General features: G+C 36.6%; 1 long non-coding RNA gene and 1 other non-coding gene across 4 annotated transcripts; both read left to right on the top strand.

Annotated features, from left to right (window-relative positions):
* The first annotated feature begins 165 nt into the window (after positions 1-165).
* LOC139140543 (uncharacterized) lies at positions 166-12,263 on the top strand. Of its 3 annotated transcripts, XR_011554017.1 has the most exons (4): positions 166-254; positions 5,007-5,087; positions 8,627-10,301; positions 10,380-12,263. It is a non-coding gene; the product is annotated as an uncharacterized lncRNA (long non-coding RNA). The 3 variants fall into 3 exon arrangements; XR_011554015.1 differs by having other exon boundaries at positions 8,627-12,263; XR_011554016.1 differs by lacking the exon at positions 166-254 and adding an exon at positions 2,327-2,468 and having other exon boundaries at positions 8,627-12,263.
* A 5,070-nt stretch (positions 12,264-17,333) lies between these two features.
* On the top strand, positions 17,334-17,421 carry Trnar-ucg (transfer RNA arginine (anticodon UCG)). The gene is given in 2 exon segments: positions 17,334-17,370; positions 17,386-17,421. It is a non-coding gene; the product is annotated as a tRNA-Arg (tRNA).
* The last annotated feature ends 2,582 nt before the right edge of the window (positions 17,422-20,003 follow it).

The following is a 20,003-nucleotide window of genomic DNA, read 5'->3' as shown; positions in this document are numbered from 1 at the left end:
GATTAAATAGATATTACTTCACCATCCAATTATCCTAAATTAGTTCCAATCGTGTTCGTTATAATTAATCGGCGCATAATAAATACAAAAATCAGAAAAAATTCAATACTTTTCATTTTGAGTTGTTCCCCACCTTCATATAGACTAAAGATCCGTCGCTCGCTTAGACTCACCTACGGCAACAATTTGCAAGGTGGTGTGCCTGCGCTGGTATCTGAAATACTCCGTATTTTTGATTCGTTTTGAAGAAGAAGGTAAGTTTCCGGGTCTTTGCGACAAGAAATCCAGAATTGCATTTTCAAGAAATAATGTAAAATAATACAATAACATCATATCTTTGATTACAGCCTGATCATTGTTTCGGCCAGATTAAAATGAACTTCCTTCGTTGGGAATTTAGATCATTAGTCATTCGCATCTAGATAACAATTTTCAGCCGTCGTGGTCCTACCTGTAAATTATTTAACGTATGCAAACGGTAATAAAATCCATTTGTGCGATTTGCTAATAGTCTACGTGAAAATTTGGTCGTTATTCTCGATTGGCATTGGTGTTCGAATGTCGAAGCCAACATTAACACAATAACCCGCTTACCCGTTCATGTATTCGGTGTACGTGGAAGTTAGCCAAGTAATCGAAATTGTGCGCTTTTGTGAGCAAAAACAAGGAATTGGTGTATTATTATTCCCAGTTGCTATGGATACTTTTTTAGCATTGGAAGATATGCGTCACAGTTTTGAGGTATTTTGACGGAAGGAGTGTGAAATCGCTGCACAGAACATACTCCATGAATCAAAAATGCAGGACGTAAAAGCGGAGTTGAACCGACAAACATAACGCCTATCAACAGAAATTTCGCCATGGTCGAGGGAACGTCAAAACAAGCAGACGTATAGTAAACGTATCGTCCAAATACAGCTACTTCTAGTACGAATGCTAGTGACATCAGTTACATTCGAATACGCGGGACAGGTCACTGATAATACCGGTACTTTGTTCTTCACAGTTATCAACGTTTGTTAGAAGGCTGTCCTACACCTTCACGAAAATTCGTATAGAACAAAGGTCGAATAAATGATACTAAATTTACAATACGACCAAAGTCAACAAACTATTGTTATATAAACAAAGACATCGATAGGCATGACCTTGGATATAGACCAGTCTATGTCTTGTTTGTCATAATCACAGACAAATATAGAACTGTTCTATATTTGTCTGTGTCATAATCCAGACTTAGCACAACTCCAGAGCTGTGCAATGTACGACTGTTTTGTCATGGCTGACAACATAGATAACAAAGATGGTCTTGTTTGTCATAATCTAAGCTTGGCACAACTCCAGAGCTGTGCAATGAACGATTGTTTTGTCATGGCTGACAACATATTCCCAATAAAAAACAGAGAACTGACTTCGAGGTTGCAGGCTCAATGTGTGTTGCTTTTGCGGGGACGGACACGCCTATGTGGCTGCAATTACAATATTCAATTTCATTTTTTCCGACGAAATTGGAGAGCGCTCGACCTGAGAGAGAGGCTACCGTCACGATACTACATCTTTAATATGTACGCTTTCTTTAGAAACATTTTCTCTGAATCTATGAACGTGGACTAACTTCTTCACAAAAATGCGCTAAGAGATCTTTCTTCGCGAAAGTACAACGTTAACGTTTATGCATTGACAAGTCTCAGCAATATCTTTAAATTCCGTGTCTGCGAGTTTTTCTCCGAGTCGTAAAATTCCTTGAAAAGCACCTCAGTCTAACACGTTTAATAGTGCATAACAAAAATACAAAGGCATATAAAGGAAATCCTAGACACGGATTTGAAGGCTTACCAAGGCTTTTTGTCAATGCACAAATTTGAACCGGAAATCATACAGCATGTTCGCTAAAGGGAGGAAAACCCGATTTTTGGAAGGTTCAGCAAAACGCTTGTCATGTGACTATTATGCAAATAATGACTATGTAGTGTGCACGGTCGGGTTTCCCAATATCAGGGTTTTCAGAAAATATATACTTTACTTGGGTTTGGGACTTCTATTACTGAGGGAAAAAAAATAAAAATCTGAAAGTGTCTATAAGGTATGTAGCTGCCTTACAGGGTCTATGACATGGCCCATACAACCAAACGTAACATCACTCTTTGGGTCGTGCAGTTAGCTTTACGCCACTGCCTTGCATTGCGCATCCTCCCCCCCCCCCCCCCTGTGTCTAGATAACAGGCAAGTAAAAGATACGGGTGGGCATGTACCCCTAACCCAACTCGTTCGACTCTTTTCGGCTTTACGTCAGAAGACAACATTGCATTGCGACTATGACATCTCATTATGCAAATCAGTCACTGGTATGTTTGCACTCGTATTACAATAGATTGAACCGGACTCACCTATTGCAACAACTTGCGAGGTGGTGTGCCTGCACTGGTATCTGAAATACTCCGTATATTTGATTCGTTTTGAAGAAGAAGGTAAGTTTCCTGGTCTTTGCGACAAGAGATCTAGAATTATTGCATTTTAAAGAAATAATGTAAAATAATACAATTACATCATATCTTTGATTACAGCCTAGTCATTGTTTCGGCCAGATTAAACTGAACTTCCTTCTTCGGGAATTTAGATCATTAGTCATTCGCATCTAGATAACAATTTTCAGCCGTCGTTGTCCTACCTGTAAATTATTTAACGTACGTAAACGGTAATAAAATCAATTTTGCGATTTTCTATTAGCCTTCGTGAAAATTTGGTCGTTATTCTCGATTGGCATTGGTGTTCGAATATCGAAGCCAACATTAATAATCCCACCTCCCTGTTCATGTATTTGGTGTATCTGGAAGTTAGCCAAGTAATCGAAACTCTGCGCTTTTGTGAGCAAAAACAAGGAATTGGTGTATTATTATTCCCATTTGCCATGGATACTTTTTGAGCATTGGGAGATATACGTCACAGTTTTGAGGTATTTTGACGGAAGGAGTGTGAAATAGCTGCACAGAACATACTCCATGAACCAAAAATGCAGGACGCAAAGCGGAGTTGAACCGACAAACATAACGCCTATCAACAGAAATATTTCGTCATAGTCTCGCTCCCTCTCCTGTCGAGGGAACGTCAAAACAAGCAGACGTAGTAAACGTATCGTCCAAATACAGCTACTTCTAGTAGGTTATTATTACAAAGAATGCTAGTGACATCAGTTACATTCGAATACGCGGGACAGGTCACTGATAATACCAGTACTTTGTTCTTCACAGTTATCAGCGTTTGTTAGAAGGCTGTCCTACACCTTCACGAAAATTTGTATAGAAAAAAGCTCGAATAAATTATACTAGTGACATCAGTTACATTCGAATACGCGGGACAGGTCACTGATAATACCAATACTTTGTTCTTCACAGTTACCAGCGTTTGTAAGAAGGCTGTCCTACACCTTCACGAAAATTTGTATAGAAAAAAGCTCGAATAAATTATACTAAATTTACAATAAGCCCAAAGTACTATTGTTATACAAACAAAGACATCGATAGGCATGACCTTGGATAGACCAGTCTATGTCTTGTTTGCCATAATCCAGGCTTGGCACAACTCCAGAGCTGTGCAATGTATGATTGTTTTGTCATGGCTGACAACATAGATAACAAAGATGGTCTTGTTTGTCATAATCCAAGCTTGGCACAACTCCAGAGCTGTGCAATGTACGATTGTTTTGTCATGGCTGACAACATATTCCCAATAAAAAACGGAGAACTGACTTCGAGGTTGCAGGCTCAATGTGTGTTGCTTTTGCGGGGACGGACACGCCTATGTGGCTGCAGATACAATATTCAATTTCACTTTTCCGACGAAGTTGGAGAGCGCTCGACCTGAGAGAGAGGCTACCGTCACGATACTACATCTTTAATATGTACGCTTTCTTTAGAAACATTTTCTCTGAACCTATGAACGTGAACTAACTTCTTCACTAAAATGCTAAGAGATCTTTCTTCGCGAAAGTACAACGTTAATACTCCATCAGCAATAACTTTTGACGCTTTTTCTCCTATTTTTATTGTGTTTGTGTAAATACAGCATCTTCTTCTACTGATAAAATCATGTCGAAATACCTAGTGTTCTAACTGTCAACAAAGTATGAACGTGCGGGATGTCAAATGTTATTAGTGAACGACTAATTCTGGCCCGGACCACATTGTGCATGATGCGTTAGGCACTTGTGTGACATCAATGAATGTTAGGCGAACAAATTAAAACCGATTTTAGAACAATCCAGTTTTTAAATGATAGTCATTGTCCTGTTATTAATATTTTATTATGATTATTATTGCGCAATGTCTGGCAACTCATAACTATCATGCTCAACTCATATTATCTCTGAAATTTTATATAACAAAGACATCAAGTGGTTCTTTTAATACTTTCGAGAACTGAAACCATTTGGATGTCAATATTAACTTTTCTTAATAATACATTTATATTATTTGATCGATATATATATATATATATATATATATATATATATATATATATATATATATATATATGTATGTATTACTTAAGTACAAAGTAATAATATCTGTTACTTAAGTTTCATGCATCCTGCAATCATCAGACAGAAGCCTGATGCATGAAACTTAAGTAGTAGATATTAATACTTTGTACTTGAAGTAATTTGTGTTATTATCTATAACGCTCTGCTTTAGCATCGAGCACTGTATTTTCCCAGGATGACATCTGTTTATAAATATATATATATATATATATATATATATATATATATATATATATATATATATATATATATATATATATATATATATATATATATATATATATATATATATAATGTGTGTGTATTGTTATTCATGATATGTTGATCGTATTATCATATTTTTACTATATCAGATTTAATTAACATGCGTTTCTTGCCATTGTGATTCCCTGATCGCGATTGAATATCGAAAACTGTTTCCGCCACATAGCCTTGCCCGACTAGATGTTTTCCTTTATTTCAACAGATGGCAGTTGCAGGAGGATCGGGAGTAAAGGACAACGCCGAACTGAGAGTGGAGGACATGGCCGAAGTAATAAAACCCAAAGTAATGCCCTGTGCCACATTTACGTTCTCAACAAACGCTGTTTGGAAATATTGGCAACTTTCAAGGGAAGAAAAAGTGATAATCTCTGGTTGCAGTGCGTTTAAATATTACATTTGTTTGACGCTAGTCGCCAAGACACCGTGAGTCGTACAACGTAATGCATGTGTTTTTTTCTTTCTTTGGATGTTTTCAACAAATCCTCCGTGTTCCCTCACGAAAAAACTAACGAACTACTTAAATTATATTATCATACTCTTTCCGATATATAGCCTAGGTGTATGAAGCTGCTTTGAGTTCAGCACATGTTTACAACACGTTAAAATTGGGTAATTTAAAAAAAAGGAGAACAAGGGATGTATATCGCATTATCAAATCACTTTTGCGGTGAATGAAATATTAAAACCTACTACTTTTTACTTTCCTTGATGCACAGAATTCCGGGGGAGCTGCGCGGGAGCATGAACGCGACTGAGTTGATTTGCTTCACAGCAAGACATTTCTTTGTTCGCTTTTACCCACAAACACAACATTTTCGAACAAAGACGCGCATGCAGAGGGGAGGGTTGTCAATAACTTTGATGATTTTACCTAGCTTTGAGACAGATGGAGAAAGAAATAAGCGGCGAAGATACTTTGCACATATTTAAGTGGTTATGAGCACGATGATACATACATACACACACACACGCACACACACACACACACAAATAATTATATATATATATAATTATATATATATATATATATATATATATATATATATATATATATATATAAGCAATTTTACTATCATTTTACTATCTGCGTTTGTTTTATTCAATTATTCAATTATTTACAAAGGTTACGCCATATCCTTAAACGGGCGGGAAGCCCATGTCGTGAATGATGTGTTCATAAATCGTTACACAATTGAACAATGTGGAGCATTACTAAAAAAAGTGCATTGCTAAAGGACACAACACCGTGTTGAGGTCTCGAACGCACCGTCCCTTGCAAATACGAAATATTCTATAGCTGAAACGTTCGTGTCCAGTACATTTTTTACATAAACATACAGAAAAGATGGTATGAGGGTTGTCGGAAACTTGGATGATTTTATGTGGCTTTTAGACTAATAGAGAAAGCAGTGTAGTAATGTTTAAACAATGTTTATTTACCAGTTTGTACTTATTGTATAGAAATCTTGGGAAACAGTTACACAAGTTACCTTGAGCCCATTTTATCGTCTCCAAAAGAAAATTTTTCGTTTGATTATTTTTTCAGATTTTTGTACTCATTTTGAGCCCTTATTTCACAAGCTAATATTATGAACATTTTTAAGTTAACCAAACATTACTCATGTATGTTTGTATTTGATCCAAAGCATAATAATTTTCCCCATGACATGAACATTTTTTGACTTTCCCCTGCGCGGTTATTCAACATGTGCCGCTCACGATGGTAATCTTCGAGTCCCACCTACAAACTTCGAATTACTCAACACAGTCTGAAATATGCGGTTGTCAAACACTGAAATTCTCTACCTTCGTCACTGAAGCAGTTGCATTCTAGACATTTTTTTTCAAATCAGATTTGAAGTCTTATTTGTTAATTCCATACCGTTCTGTTTTTGTTTATCATTATTATTGGCTGACAAGCTTTCTCTGTCCCGTTGCAGTTGTCATCCTCGATTTTGCTTTGTACATATTCTCTAAGTTTGGGGCCATGTGCTCTCGCTGTCGCTCGTAACTTTCGTAAATTACGACAAAAAATAAAAATTTACGAAAAAAAATACACGCCCAATCGGCCATTTACGAACAATTTTGTTATTTTTGAAGCCTGATTTTCGGTCAAGATTATGAATTCCGGGAAATACTGTCATATCTCGTCTTTCAAAAACTACTCTGCCCCTATCATCGGCGCATCGACGATGGTAATAGCTTTGGACTTTGACCTGTGCTAACATGAGCATGCGCGAAAAGGTTTCAAGATCCCCGGGTCGTGTACTCTCATGCTGGTATGTCATGCATTACGGTAGTTTCGAGATACCCAAACACTCACATGCTGTCAACTTTCCGAATGGACGCGGGTGAAGCGGATCGAGGGAAGCGGGCAGTTACAAATGCTACAGATACATGAGATAGATAGCATCCTCAGCTGGTGCTGGGAAAGTAAGTTTGGCATAAAAACGGCACCTGATATGAAAAAATTGGAAACAATGAAACCGCCGAGAAGAGATCAAGACAGTCAGCCGGAAAGACAGTCGAACTGCAGTCCGGACCGCCCATGGTTGAACGATGTACCGTACCGCCAGTGTTTGTCTGTACATGGAGATGGAAACGAGCCGGAAATCTTAGCCGGAAATCCTAGTTGTCATAGATTTGTCATATGACGATCGGCAGATTGAATTTTTTTCAGTGAACTTGCCAATTTTAATAGGTTTCCTTCAAAATATTTTACAAGAAACTGTCTCAGCAAATGTTATGAATACTGATAGATTTCTTTGATGATCCAAAGACAAAGCTGTGCACAGTCCCAAGACGAACAAACCGTGACGTTTATCCAGACAAAAAATAAATGACGATCATCTGCAGCGTTTTAAAAGTATAACTGTCTCTAAGAACATTAGCAGGATCTCCAGTCTCAGTTCGCGTACTTAAATTTGCTGTTATAATGAGACAAAATTTGTGCGAAACCACAGACTGCAAAATGTTCTGATCAGTGGTTGTTTGATAGAATTTTAGAGATGAACATGGCATAATGACTGCAGCTACCAAGAGGCACCACCTAACACCTATGAATGACATGCATACTTTCAAAGTAACAGAGTTTTCCAAATATGAAAAACAGGGAGAGATTTTCCAGCATCTAAAACTTGTGCAAACACTGATAATATTAATGACCACTTCAAGTTCATATATTAATATATAATCATCAACCACTGACTACACACACAAAGGGAGTTACGATTTGTGTCACAATATACTTGAAAATGTTATGTTGTGTAATAAAGATCGATTAATTGAATAACATTCATGGGCCGGTTGACCAAAATGACACACTTTATTGAAACAAGGAAGAAATTTCAATGTTAGAAGCACTCATGACCCATGATGTAATTGTGTTATTTAATGGGTCTTTTCAAAATGTGTATCAAAATATGAGTGTTCATTGTCAAAAAAAACTAAAAAGGGATTTTTCACTTTCCTTTGTCAAAATGAAATCATTCATCATTTCTATCCCCTTAACATCATTTATTGAGTACCAGAAGTGCTTGTTGAAAATTGGTGGGCTCAGCATTATATAATTTGTACTTACTAATTTATTTTGAACCAAATTCGTAAATTTACTAACAATTTCGAAAGGCCAGGGAGAGCACAGGGGCCATGGACTAGACTTGTCCCAATGGACTATTTCCATGGTCCTCACCAGAAACACTTAAAGAAATGCAATGTAATCGTTGTTACAATGTTTATTTACTTGTTTTTGTTAACAAGCAACGATCAGTAATTGTAAGTTTTAGAATTCATGACGTTTACAGTAATCGTTTTCGTTTGTAGAAGCTGGTGATCGACGGAGAAGATTTTGTCGACGGAGTATATTCCCCGGACAAGCTTTACAAAGTTTTGATGAGTCTTTTCCGCCGATGGTTCAGAAAAGAGGGAGCGGAGGTGTACATAGCTTCTCCATTCGTCGACAACAAGCTAGTTAGAGCTTTGAGAGATATTGTGACGGAAACTCCTGACGGAAAAATTATAAAATGTTTCATCAGAAAAAAAAGTTTCGGAGATTTGAGTGATGAAAATAAGAAATTTCTTACTGATACTTGTATTACTTCGTTGTGTGATGACACAGATTCAAATGATAAGAAGTATTTCCACAGCAAATATTACGCAGCTACTTATGATGCAGGTCATAAAGATGGAAAAACAGTAGAATTGTTGGTATCAAGCGCAAATTTCACTGATCAACACCTGAAAGCCAATCTAGGTAAATATATACAACGAGACAGCCTGGTGTTTCTTCAAACGACTGAAAAGCACTTTGAAAAAATGTATGTTAAACCCATCAAAAAATTGATTGAGAATAACGAGATTCATTAGAGAAATATTAGAGTGTGCTTCAGATGCTTAATTTCTTGAATGGATATTTTCAGAGCAAATTCTACGTCGCCGAGTCACGTGGTCACAATGTGTACTTTTACTATTTAAAGAGGAGGCACTGCCTTTTGTTCTTTTTCTTTATAATTATGTGAGGTTTGCATTTCAATGGCCAAATGAATATAAAGTTATGAAACTCATTCGGCACAAGCATTCTTGTGTTCTCGGGTAGGGTGTACAGACGCATCTGAAATGCATTCATTGAACAAAATCAAAGTTAAAACAATAGAAAGATGACGAAGAAATTGCACTTGTTTTCCTGAAATAAAAAGTAATGAAACATTCATGAACTAAATATTAGTATTTTTAAAGGATTGGCTACTAGATCTTTGAAGGGGTGGTTAGGTTGCTGAATGTAATATTTTCCAGTTAGGGACCGTTGAGTTTTTACGGCCTGGGGGGGGGGCGGCAAAATCTTGTCGCCGGTGTTCAAAAAAATATAGACCCCCTGCATTTTTCGTGAAAAAAAGATGACCCCCCTTTGTCAGACGAAAAAATTTGATGAACCCCCCCCGGGGGGGGGGCTGAAAAATCACCAAAACCCATATGTCAAATTTACCCGCACGGTTTGGATTTGAACTCCGCTACGCGGCGCACTTTATTCGTGTAGCAGAGATGCCAGTGCACAAACTTCTCAGCCATATCCATGCAAACGTCTGTTAATTAGGACGACTGTAAGGCAATTTTTAACTTCATTTCCATAGACAACTTACGTCCATGGACATTGTATAAAGTAAACTTAAAGAGGGTCGAACATTGCCATGACATAAAGTGAACTTTATTATAGTTATTATGTTTTTGAAAATGTGGTGAACCCTCCCCCCTTTCCTACCAGTGAAAGCGATAACCCCCCTTCGCGGATTCCAAAATTATGATGACCCCTCTGGATTTTGCCGCTCCCCCCCCCGCCGTAAAAACTGAACGGTCCCTTAAAAGCGATGAATTTTCTTTTTCAAACTTTGCACAGCATGCATGCTATTTTTTCGGCCTACTTAATGTATTTGTAGATTGCAAGAATGAGTCTCATTCAAAACAAACTGAGCAATGTTTGAGTCTACGATTTGTTACCTTCTCGGCCCACCCTTCTGAACTTCCAGTAGAGTAGACCATATGAAGAAAATCAACATTTAGTATTGGGTAGATAGCTCTGCAGGCTAGACATGTGCTTTTAGGAATACTCCTTCCTTTCAGTAGCTTTGCTCTACGTTTTTACGGGCATCCGTTTTAAATATCAAGCACGGTATTCCGTTTAAGTATGCATCATGTACGTTGAAGCAATTCGACATTTTTGCATTTTGATGTGCTTATTGTGAACGTGTATAAAGGTTGTCGGGCAAACAATAACAATCAAAGTAAGACTTAAGTTGCCCACGCGGCAATAGTGAAAAATGGAAGATTAAATGAAAGATATTGGTTTGAATAACAAACTGTGTTATTAGAAAAACTCATCACCAACCAGATATGAACTGAAAATGCTCACGTGTTTCGGTATATATCGCTTCACTATATATTGCAGTTGTTTGTCAATTTTAATTTTTGCCATATTTCACCAACTTTTGGTCAATCCAGGTCCCGAATAAGGAAAGTTATTAAATATTCTAATAAAAAATCGGCTGAAGTGAAATGAATTTCAATAATGCTGTATCATAGTATCTTCAATGTATATAGCAAGTTTCGTCAACCTTTGTCAAGTCAATCAAGATTTATAATCCTAATTAGGAAAGTTCATTAAATAAGCAAATAAGATATTGGCTGAAGAAAAAATGCTTAATGACTTTCAATAGTTTGTATAATAGTATCTTCAATGTACATAGCAAGTTTCATCTTTGGCCAGTCAAGACCCTAATTAGGATAGTTAATCCAATATGCAAATTGGTAATTGGCTGAAGTAAAGATGTTTAATGACTTCCAATAATGTTGTATAATAGTATCCTCATGTACATAGTAAGTTTGGTCAAGTTTGGTCAAGGCGATCAAGATATATAACCCTAATTAAGAAATTTCATTAGACAGGCAAATTAGAAATTGGCTGAAGTTAACATGTTTAACGACTTTCAGTAATTTTAAATCATAATCTCTGCAATATACATTCAAAATTTCGTCAATTTTGATTCAGTCAATTCATATATATATCCCTAATTAGGAAAATTCATCGAATATGCAAATTAGCAATTAACTTTCATATCACTCCCTTATGTCTTTCATAGCAGATTAATCCTTGTGTGATCAATATTTGTAGCAAATCTCATCCAATTCTGTGCAGCCGTTCTCAATGTATGTCTGTTTTTTTCTAAAATCATGAATTATGCAAATGAGAATGAAATATGCAAGCCACACCCCCAAAAACTGATCGGTTCTTGCCATTTTCAAACTAAATCTATGTATTAAATTTGATTCTGGTCCGATAAGCCGTTCTTGAGATATCGCGCTGACAGATAGACAGACAGACAGACAGACAGACAGACATCGCTGCGACATTAGCCCACGTGGGTGAACACGTGAGCTAAAAAGAGACCTACGGTATAAAACTTTATTGAAAACACTTTAGCATAAACTCACCTCTTGAATATATAGCATGTCATGTTACACTATTATTTTTTTCAATAAAAGTGTTGTATAGTTTAAATTCATATTCAATTTATAAAGTATTGTGATAAAGGTCTTCAGAAATATGTGAGGAGAAAAGAGCGCTACTGCTAGTTTTTTGTGTTTTTAGAAGACGTTTGTATTTTGTAGTTATGGTCTTTGAAAAATGTATCAAAGACAGGCATTTTCATTGAAGTTGACGTAGGAAAGCCTACTGTGAATTAAAGTAACATTTAACTTGGGCAAGTGGGAATAGTTGATGTTTTTAAGGATGGAATGTTGGTTTGAGTAGGAAATATCATCATAAAAATTCACCAGAAAAATGGATTTATTTTGTCAATGAAATTCTACGGGAATTCCTCTGGAATATTTTAAAAACATATTAATGGTTCTTTGTCTATGTAATTATCATACTTTTATTTCTAAATAAAATATTTACAATGTCAGATTATGAATGACTGTTGAATATTGATCAAATAATTTCATGATTTGTTAAACTTAGGAACACCTTGGAACAGTGTTTGCTTCGTATTCTGTGATCCATTAGGTGGGGAGTTCAATTTTCTAGTCAAGATTCATTGCTGATTGTATCATATTGCACGTGATGTTGTTTTGAACTACTTGATGTGTGATACTTGAAGTTTGCCTCCATTTGTGTTTGTGAGCGTGTTCTATGATTTGAATTTATATTGACCTAATAGTAACAGGTTCTGTATAAATCCGTGAAGAGAAAAAACAAGGAAAATGACATTAATAGTTGAGTGCATTCTAAGTGACAATCAAAGTAAGACTCACGTCCATGCCATTGACCAGTAAGAATACATAAGACAAATATCGTATTGAAGCAAAAGTACCAAATGTACACTGGTGTTCATTAAAGTTTGTTTTTACTATACAATTCACATATGCTTCATGCTGCAGCTTAACATTATGGTCATATTTTTTGAAGTATTTCAGGTGATCAAGCAAGACCTACTTTTATACAAAATCATTAAATATAGAAGTGAGCTAATTATGTTAAGTCACTTTCAAACTTGGAGCATGACTAATCTGCATATCAGCTATGCACAGAACAATTCAGATTAAATTCCGCTGATTCATGTTTTATTTATGGAAAAATTGTGGAATGTCAGTAAATATGCAAATCAATAATAACTAGAATATCACACACACTCATACAACTTTCAGAAGTAGTAGATCTAAATATGCTCAATCAGTATTACAGGTCTGGTAAAATCAGTGCATTCACATTGATACACAGACTAATTACAACCTACTATGATTTTCAAAGCTTTTCTTTTTCAAAGCTACAATAATGAAAGCTTTCAATTTGCATGTTAAAGGTGTAAAATTGGGCTATAAAAAGGTTCAAAGTTCAATGAAAACGATAAAAAGGATTCTAAATGTATCTAATTCATCAACAGCATACAAACTTGTATAAAATTAAATGTTATCGGAAGACACAAGTTCAGGCACATAATTTCAGCATCTTGTAACGACATATGTAAATAATAAACAACAAACAAACAAACAAGCAATAAATACAACTGCTCCCTGTGCAAATGCATCTGTACAACAATACAAAAAATGATATTTTGATACATAATACACTTAATGCAGATTGACAATTACTGTATGTGAACCAATAACATGATTATGTTGCCTAGACATTTTTTTTTACTTGTCTACCGTATTTGTTTGTCTGTCTGTTTATTTATTCTCAAGATCGAAATGGTTTTGCAGGGAAAAATTCAGAGTTCATGTTCACTAGTCATCAGTGTGCTATCTATGGAACGATTAATTTGTCATTATGATTTAAATCTGTCTCCAAAGTCAGAACAAAATTGAATTATGGAATTATTTCCATGGTAACACAAACACTTTATTTGCATTCACACAGACAACAAGGTTGCTCTGTACAACTATGGATTGGTCTTTTACATTGTGTACAACCATGGAGGTAATTCCTGTGCAACACATGCGCAGGCCACAGTCCCTCTATCCAGAGGGACTGTGTACAGGCAATCATCAACTGACTCTCTATCGTTTGAACTGCAAGTATGTTTAGAAAGAAGAGTAGAAGACAAAGAGTTTACTGACCTTTTTGTTTATTAAATTTGGTGTTTAGACTCACTGACATTAGTTTTGATTCACGTGCGTACAACATACATGCTTTCGATAACTTGCCCTGATTAATCATGCCTGGTAGTTGAACCCACACTAGTCAATCCGTTTTCAAAGTTGGATCGCGCATTTTGACAAGCAAACCACATAATCAGTCATTAAATGGAAAGAAACTACAAAGCAATGAGAAAAAAGGAAATGTGTCGCTAGGTCAACAGAGTACAACAATACACGTAATATCAACTCATGGCGGTCTCGCACCAGGCTGCATAAGGTAACGATATCAACAGTTTACATTGGCTTATCGGTTGTAAGTCGCTTGAAAATCAATAAAATACACTGCAATTTAACTAAAATCTTACAAATTTCTTAATCATGCAAGCTGTGGGCTAAGAAAACCCCAACAGCGGGGCTCCATCTTGAGCGTTTGCCATCACGGAATATGCCGCCATTTTACTCCATCCGTGCTCCACTGCAAATTTCAAAGTTTACAATCCCGATTAAGTTCGTCAGCAAATAGTTCCGTTTTCCGTAAAATATTATCCGAGAAATGTTAAAGTATGCCGTTACTATCACTCAGACGGCAATAGCTTTACATAATATAAGTGTCTTCTGTGTCTACGCCGTGGAAAAGCTTTCAAAACGTCTCTCGTTGAGTGCACAGCCAATTAAGGTGTTTTTATAGTTTTTTGAAAGTTTAGCTGGAAGTTTAGAAAGCTAAATTAGAATTGTCTAAATCTAAATCTAAACTTAGAAAGTTTAGCCAGAAACGATAATTATCGCTTTCTAGGTAGCGTTCTAAATTTAGAAATTAGCTGAAGTTTAGAAAGTCGGGCTTCAAGTGAAAAAAAATTTCCGAGGATATATCGGATAAAGACGATAATTATCGCTTTCTAAATAGCGTTCTAAATTTAGAACCTAAAAGTAACAGTGACAGATAAGCAGGAGGATAAAGCAGAATAAAAGTGCCCCCCCCCCCCACACACAGGGAATATCTTTCTACGAGGACTCCTACTTACCTATCACTCCTCCCTCCCTCCTTCCCCACTAATTCTCTTAAAGTTGGTTAGGGAGCTTGAGAACTGATTATACGGGCCTACATGATGTATGGGGATCTCATGGCGGATCCCCCATGAGATATCTTGGGGTGCAAATTTTGTCTTGTTCTCGAAGGCAGCGAATGAAATAACACAGGGGTAACAGTGGCAGGTAAGTAGTTCTCGCAGAAAGATATTTCCTGGACAGGGATGCTTCCGATTCACTCCACAGTATAGACGTTATGTTGTCAAGCTAAAAAGATGGTGTTTCTAAATATTTTAGGGAGTAGTACAATAACTTTCAATTGACATACAAGCAAAATAGTGAGAAAAAAATTACAGCTTTTGGCACTTTAAGTCGGGAGATCACTCAAACATATTTTTATGAAGGAAGTAACACGCTCATAACCAAGAATATATTCCCTTATGTAAGTAAAAGTTGCTTTACTATTTGAAACGTTGATATGAATGATGAAAAATTTATCTAATGTTGAAGACAATATTTGAGCGAAATCTTAAAAGTTTTACGATCGTCACTAATAGTTGAGGAAACATAAACGTGGTACATGGACAAATTCGGTGTTAGTGAGTCGTTATCAATGAAGATTTTCATGTACACCGCGGGGTTGTGTACCTTTTAACACGGAAGTTTAGATGGTCGAAAGATTTGACAGAGTCAGCGAAACCACAACCTACACATCTTGTCGCTTTGTGCTTAGTGGATTGGCCCTCAGATTTCAATACAGTTTGGCAGGTAACAATCAAATGTAGGTTCGAGTTCCATCCTTGCCTTTAATATTTTGTCACATCAACAAGATAACATGGGATGCATCTCGAGTTCAGCGATCCACACAGCTGAACGAACTCAAGATGGATCTCATGTTGGTCTGCTGTGAAACTGAACCTTTAACTTATATTCAGAGGAAGTAGGATACTGCCGTTGATACAGAATACATACAGCAGCAGCGTGATTATTCGGTAGTTGAGATGACCTATACAATCATTATGATTTGTAAATGCGGACAGTAGTCTCTCTTAAGGAGAGCGGTTTCACGACTTCCTAACACTTGGTTTTACAATCCATTTTATTCTCACATTTTGAATATACTTGATATTATTTGTTCTAGAAGATAGCGGTGTTTGTAAAAAAAATTCAATTGGTCTTTAAGACGGCGAAATGATACACGCACAAAACGGAAACTAGTGGCATCTGCCAGTCAATATAACGGACAGTATCGTTTAATCAAGTGTTGCGACAAGTATGTTAACTCTTCATAGAGACTCGAACGACCGAGACACCCCAGTTTGTCTTTCAATATTACAAAAAGGGCTATATTCATATTACCACAGAATCCACATAATCAACGAACACTTTGATTTTCAAGACCATTAGGTTTACAAGAAGGTACTTTAGTCAGTTATAATCTGATAAAGATTAACCCTTTGAGTGCTGTAATTCTTTCCCACCAAAATTTAAGTGCAACATTTTACCATTTTCTGTGAATTTTTATGTAATTTTTCTGATAATTTTGGACCAAACGGACATCACATGTCATTGGTTACAGTTTTCATCAAAATCTTGGCAAAAATCTTAAAAAAAATTGACGAGTACATTTTATAAAGGCAGAAAATTGGCGCTCAAAGAGTTAAGAATAACTTGTTGGTTTCTACCTTTGAATAAGTACCTCATATCTTAGCAACCGGTTGATAGAATCCAGATACCTTTTGATAGATAAAGGAGACAAGTAGGTAATTTACTATACCGTGGATTATATGAAATCAAGTATACTTCATTATCTGTGGAAATAAGAACCTCACATTTATGGTTTTATCTATGAGTACAACTCAAAGAATATATAAAAATTCAATGTGCAAAAGTACAAATACAAAGGAGAAAGATGTCAGCGACTTCAGCACCAATGCCGTAGACTGTTAACAAAAAATTATAACAATTTTTATCTGTGGTGAATCGCAGTCCCACTTTTAGATGTCATAAATCGCTGTAACGTTAGACATCAATTTTATGTCAAATGTCAATCTTTACGTTTATGTCCAAGAGTAGCCTAATGCCTGGACGAAATATTTTTGTCTTCTGAGATTTTGGCCGTCGCCCGAATGCCGAAAGCGAGGTAAAGGGTCTAGGCTAGTCCAAGAGGTACTGTCCTTTTAAGAACGCAAACGTCGTTAGATATTAACTTTATGCATCGTCCCAAAACTACTTTTTCAATTGACATTTTAGTGGCTTCTTTTTGCGATTCATTAATATTCATGGCTAGCCTACGCATTTTATAATAACAGATGAGCGGCATTTTTCGACGACGAAACCCGAATTTTAGTTAACGGTTCCGTTGGGCGTAAGTGGCCGCGTGGCCTAATGGATAAGGCGTCTGACTTCGGTCCTTTTCAACAGAAATCAGAAGATTGTGGGTTCGAGTCCCATCGTGGTCGCCATTTTGTTTTTTACGTGCCGTTACAAGAACATGATATTTCTGAGTCACGTATTTTCGGCTGACTCGCAGCGTGTTTGCAAGGTTATATCTGATTGGTCGATTGTCACTATTCACAGCCACTTAGGGAGTCTATTTGTATTGTTTTCATTATATTGGTAAGATTCAGCCACCCAATTGGATAACAGCTTCGAAATCGCTGCGAGTCGGCCCCGTATTTTTAGGAAGATAAGTACTTTGTTTTACCATGTTTTTTGGCGGGTCTATGGTTTTACAAAAAAAGATGATCAAATTCGAATCGGGATTCTCGATCAATAAATAACTTATTTTTAATTTCCTGTTTCGATGCAATATTACTTGTCTTAATAACTAAAAGCGCTTTCAACAGAGAAAGAAAACGTCAAAAAGTAAGACCAGCGGACCACCTTCCGTCGAGTAGTGGCTTTGTATTGTTCACAAACTTGATCGCTCAAAATCAAAGAAACTTATACTGGACTAAAAAAACGCAAAGTGGCTCGGAAGGTTATATCTGATTGGTCGATTGTCACTATTCATAGCAACTTTGGGAGTCTGTTGTGTAAGATTCAGCCAAACAATGGGATAACAGCTTCCGAGATGCTGCATATTAGCCCCAAAGTTGTGATGTCATGTGAAACATAATAAATAATGGAGCAATGCGTATGAAATGCTTCACGATCAAAGGACTGACATATAATGGTCTCCAAATTGTTACTTTTAATTAACGTAATTTCAATAGAAAACGTCAGTTTACAGCACTATCTGTCATTTCAGGGCTCTTCGTTTGGTTCTGTTTCTGTTTCCTAATGGTACAAGTACAAGATGCAGTTTCATGGTCAAATAAGTAAGCTAAAGGTTATGAGATCGCAAGTCACATAGGTAGTTGCAGTTGAGCCCACCGACCATTGATTTGACAACATCATTTCTAATCCCGACGACTAACACACTGTCGTATTACAAACACCAATCAAAATCTTCGGAAGTCATACAAAGAAATTCCATTTTACTAACATTGTCTTGGAGAAGTTACCCGATGATGCATAGTCACTTAAAGTGACACTTTGTTGTGTTCTCTAACAATGAGAATGGAGGCCGGACAAACGTGATTAAGAAGAGTGCTCATGACAGTGCGTTCTTCAATCTGCTACGAGTTTTGTCACTGTTGTTACATCTGTTATCTGATGCGTTTGACTGCCTAATGCGCCAAAGCAAGCAAGTGTAAATTACTAATCTGTGGACGCTGTCACTAGATTATCACAGGATTAACTTTGATAAAGTCAACAACGAAGACACCAGCAAGGTATAACAGAAGACTGGCGCGTTCGTTGTTGACTTTGTCAAAGTTGATCAAACTCTTTAGATAATGCAGCATGGTGATCAAACGTTTACGGAAGATTGTCAAGGGCAGTGCTAAGCTAAGACCAAAACACCAAAGTTTGGTAGCATTAACCTTTATTAGCAATACAACAAAACACCTACCCACCCCTGGGGACGGACATGTAGCCAGCCCCTATGGTAAAATGCCATTCATCCAGTAATACAAACTGATACATAATATAAACCATATATATATATGTGTGTGTGTGTGTGTGTGTGTGTGTGTGTGTGTGTGTGTGTGTGTGTGTGTGTAATATATGTAATATAAAGTCGAAAACGCAGTATCGAAATCTGATCGAGATAATTAGATAATTATTTTGTGTCTAAATTCTCACAGGTTTGGAAACCTTAGTAACACGTGATTATGAGTAAATGAGAGCAGTAACAGTTGCTATAAGCTTATGATTGTCATAGTTGATAACTTAGAGATGTTTTATTTTCAAAGCCTTCTGGCTGTTTACATGACATAAAATCAGCAAATGTACCTATTCAGCGTAGAGGTTCATTTCCTGTTCAGTAAGGCCGAAATGTTTTGTGGAGCTTGGCCTTCTGTCAAACTTGCAATGTACACTGTGTGGTTAGAGTCCGATCAAGTTTATATAACTTCTTTGGAATCGCTTCCTCGCGAAAGAGGAAGGTTGGAATTGAAGAATTCGGCTAATGGTTGGTTTTCAAAGCTCCGTAAGCTGTAACTTTAGATTCTTCGTTTGTTTAACACTCTGTTTATGAGACACATTCTCTAAATCTTCTTCCAAAATAAGAAGAGCGTGCTAGTAATGTGGCTGTGAGGTTTGCTTTCCAAAGTAAAAGCAGTTTAGCAGAATTTTAGGTCAAAATGTTAAACTGCCGTTAAAAACGTTCCATTACATGACTGCCGCACCACATTTCACAATCGGAAACTTCAAAGGCGCAATATATAAAAGTGTGCAAGGCGCAAGGCACGGTCCATTGTCTAGGAAAACTTTAAAATATATCCGATGATCAGAATGAACGTGAAAGACGGGAAACTTTGGAGTTAAATCACAAACCCTGTAGATATGGTTAAATCAACCATGCAAAGGGCCACACATTGAATATTCTTAATACTTCGTCTTGGTGAAACACATTGATGTAATTTTTTCATATTATAGAAGTAGTGGAGTTTTTGAAGATGTGCGGCATTAATGTTTTTCGAAATTGGTTCTATGC

Source organism: Ptychodera flava, chromosome 9 (assembly GCF_041260155.1).
Source record: "Ptychodera flava strain L36383 chromosome 9, AS_Pfla_20210202, whole genome shotgun sequence".
Lineage (NCBI taxonomy): Eukaryota > Metazoa > Hemichordata > Enteropneusta > Ptychoderidae > Ptychodera > Ptychodera flava.
The sequence above is the reverse complement of the archived record's forward strand: the minus strand, read 5'-3'. Positions and strand labels throughout refer to the sequence as shown.